The 3,777-nt window shown below is 41.0% G+C and overlaps 1 pseudogene; it reads left to right on the plus strand.

Annotated features, from left to right (window-relative positions):
- Nucleotides 1-232: 232 nt before the first annotated feature.
- LOC128665246 (uncharacterized) lies at nucleotides 233-351 on the plus strand (annotated as a pseudogene).
- The last annotated feature ends 3,426 nt before the right edge of the window (nucleotides 352-3,777 follow it).

The following is a 3,777-nucleotide window of genomic DNA, read 5'->3' on the forward strand; positions in this document are numbered from 1 at the left end:
GAACATTTTTATTGTATCATTTTAGTTAAGTCTGCACTCACAATATACACCTCAACATTATCTGCAACACATTAAACAATATTGTTACTACTGTATTTCTATACCATCTTATTTTTGTATATTGAACATAATGTATTACAACCCCGTTTTTACACATTAGAGTAGGTTAATAGATATTCACTAAGTACACTTATCTATTGCTTAATACATACATTTCATATCGCTTAGATTAAGATATTACCACACTTCACTGAATGTACCTGATCCCGTTTGATCTTGGAAGCTAAGCAGGGCCAGGCCTGGTCAGTACCTGGATGGGAGACTGCCTGGGAACACCAGGTGCATTAGACTTAAAATATGTGTGTATATGGAAATGGATTTTTTAATGTTACTATTTTAGAATACCATAATAATATCCTATAACATATGATGCTGACATGATATCCACCGTAAGATAATGTTTGGCTATGGTTGTTGTTTTTTACATCCTTTATTAACCAATTTGTACAGTACTTGTTTGTTTTTTAGTATAATGTGAATTATTTGGAAATGGTTTTAATCATTGTATTCTAACTATGGTCTGATTGAAACAGGTGTGCACTCACACACCTGATGAGGCAGGTTCACTTCCACACCTGAATAGGTGTGGTTATGCTTCACTCTTAGAGTTGTCATTTAGCATTTATAAGCCAGAGCTCTCAGTTTTGGATAGAAGCCTGAGGAAACAGACAGAGATCTGAGAAACTAGTTGCTTGTTTATCCATTGTTACGGTCACATTTGTGACATGTTATATTGTATTTTACTGCACCATTAAACTATGGTATTTTAACTCTTTGCTGAGAGCCAGAGCTTGATTGAAATCTACCCTGGAGTGATTTGTTGCACTGCCTTGGTCAGTGAACTGGGACACTGTGAACTCCCAGTCTGCCTCTATAAGCACAACAGAGTGCTGCTTTACTTGTGAGTATAAAATCTGTATTCACCTATTTTTACATTTGTCCAAACTATATCACACGAGGAGGCGCCCTTGTCTTTGTGATTTTCTTTGCACAGAGAGAGGGTTTCTAAAATCAATGCCTTTCCTGTAATCTATTATTCAAAAGGATGACATATGTCCTCTTTCATGCTGTTGTTTCGGTTGAGGCTCCGGGACCCTCTTATTAAAAAGGCCTGAGGAAAAATAATTGTACTGGGTGTCTAATCAATGTTTTTTTTTCTATTTCCCGGGTCATATAAATGATCTCTGGGATTCTAAAATCAATGCCTTTCCTGTAATCTATTATTCAAAAGGATGACATATGTCCTCTTCATGCTGTTGTTTCGGTTGAGGCTCCGGGACCCTCTTATTAAAAAGGCCTGAGGAGAAATAAGTGTACTGGGTGTCTAATCAATGTTTTTTTCTATTTCCCGGGTCATATAAATGATCTCTGGGATTCTAAAATCAATGCCTTTCCTGTAATCTATTATTCAAAAGGATGACATATCTCCTCTTTCATGCTGTTGTTTCGGTTGAGGCTCCGGGACCCTCTTATTAAAAAGGCCTAAGAATAAATAAGTGTACTGGGTGTCTAATCAATGTATTTTTTCTATTTCCCGGGTCATATAAATGAGCTCTGGGATTCTAAAATCAATGCCTTAACTGTAATCAATTGTTCACAAGGATGCCATATGTCCTCTTTCATGCTGTTGTTTCAGTTGAGGCTCCGGGAGCCTCTTATAAAAAGGCCTAAGGATAAAGAAGTGTGCTGGGTGTCCAATCAATGTTTTTTTTTTTATTTCACAGTTGCAAAAAAATTATCTATGGCTTTGTAAAATCTATGCCTTACCTGTCATCTATTGTTCAAAAGGATGCCATATGTCCTCTTTCCTGCTGTTGTTTTTGTTGGGGGTCCGGAACACTATTCTAAAAAGGCCGAAGGAGAATGACCTGTACTGTACTTGGTGTCCAATCATGTTTTTGTTTTCAATTTCACGGTTCATAATATATATCGCCGTGTAACTAAAATGAATGCCATACCTGTACTCTGTTGTTCAAAAGGATGGCATATGTGGTGTTTCATTTTGTTGTGGTTGTTGACGGTCGTGGCCGTGGGACAGCATATAAAACGGCTGAAGGAGAACAACCTGTACAGCCTTGCTCCTCTTTTTAGGTAGGCCAGCTCTTTGCATACATGCCCACAGACTCTGTAACGCATGCCTCTTTTAGGGAGAGGTGCAGCCATAATGCAGGGTCAGAACCTCTGCCTGCAACTGTTATACTCGATTTTGCGAAAGGAAGTAAGCTTACCATGGTTCCCTGCACGCACGTATTGTTATATTTTGGTGAGGGTAATCATGATGGCCATGTAGACCACCACCACTGAGAGTCCTGGAAGTAACAGGGATGAGATGAAAGAGCTAAGAATAGTAGAACTTGAAACAACAGAGTTAGCCATGGGTGTTAGTGCAAAACTGCTTGGCTTTTTTTTGGCTTTGGGTGCGGCTATTCATGCAGGCCATATAGAGCTGCCACCATTCGGTGTCGTATCAGCTATTAAACTAATAAGAACAGTACTACCAAAATACAGCCAATGAAGGGCCTTAGGAAGACTGAGCCAAGGTTGGATTGTAGTATTTGGTTAGGCTAATCATGATGGCCATGTAGACCACCACCGAGATCCTGGAAGTAACAGGGATGATGAGATGAATAAGAATAGTACTACTTGAAACAACAGAGTTAGCAATGGGTGTTAATCCTAGACCGCTTGGATTTATTTTTGTATTGGGTGCGGCTAATCATGCAGGCCACATAGAGCTGCCACCATTCGGTGTTGTATCAGCTATAAAAATAATAAGAACTGTACTATCAAAATACAGCCAATGAAGGGCCTATGAAGACTGAGCAAAGTTTGGATTGTAGTATTTTGTTCGGCTAATCATGATGGCCATGTAGACCACCCGTAACAGGGATGAAAGTGCTAAGAATAGTACTAATTGAAACAACCGAGTTACCCATGGGTGTTAGTCTAAGACCACTCTGCTTTTTTTGGGGTTTGGGTGCAGCTAATCATGAAGACCAGATAGACCTGCCACCATTTGGTGTTGTAACAGGTATTAAACTGCAAAGAACTGTACTACTTAACACAACCTACTTACCATGGGTCCCAGAGCATATGTTTGGTTATTATATTTTGTAAGGGTAATCATGCAGGCCATATAGACCTCCACCGATAGGGTGAGTATGAGTAACAGCTATTAAAATGCGAAGGACATGGGGGCGGAGCTAACCGTCAAGCTAGGAAGACGTGTGTTGACAGAGCTCTCTCTTAGTAAACCTCTATTTTAATATATAAAGTCCATATTTTTCCTAGCCAACCCTAAAATCCAATATATCAGATCTCCTGCTATCGAAGTTTTCGCCTGAGGCTGTGAAAGACACGCTGCATGAACATTACAGCAGCATACCTCTGACCCAGTTTGGAAGCAGCACACCATCTTTACAGGAGCCGGAGGTGCATATCTACCTTGCGGTACAGCCTTGATCCTGCCTTTACCTGTCCCTGGCATTCACCCTCCTCTCTCCCAACACTCATCGCTGCTGCCCGGAGGGTCGGGGCTCCGCTCCGGAGCAGCAGCTCAGTGCCGCACATCAGACCTGCCTGAGAGACGCCACGCAAGGACACTAACTTAATCGGGCAGTCTTTTCTCAGTGACCTGGCTTTTATTACAACCCGGGAGTGGACCCGGTTCCTACCTTTCACTTACCGGAACATACCGGTCTTCCTTGGAGACATCGG

The sequence above is a fragment of the Bombina bombina genome, chromosome 6 (genome assembly GCF_027579735.1).
Source record: "Bombina bombina isolate aBomBom1 chromosome 6, aBomBom1.pri, whole genome shotgun sequence".
Classification (NCBI taxonomy): domain Eukaryota; kingdom Metazoa; phylum Chordata; class Amphibia; order Anura; family Bombinatoridae; genus Bombina; species Bombina bombina.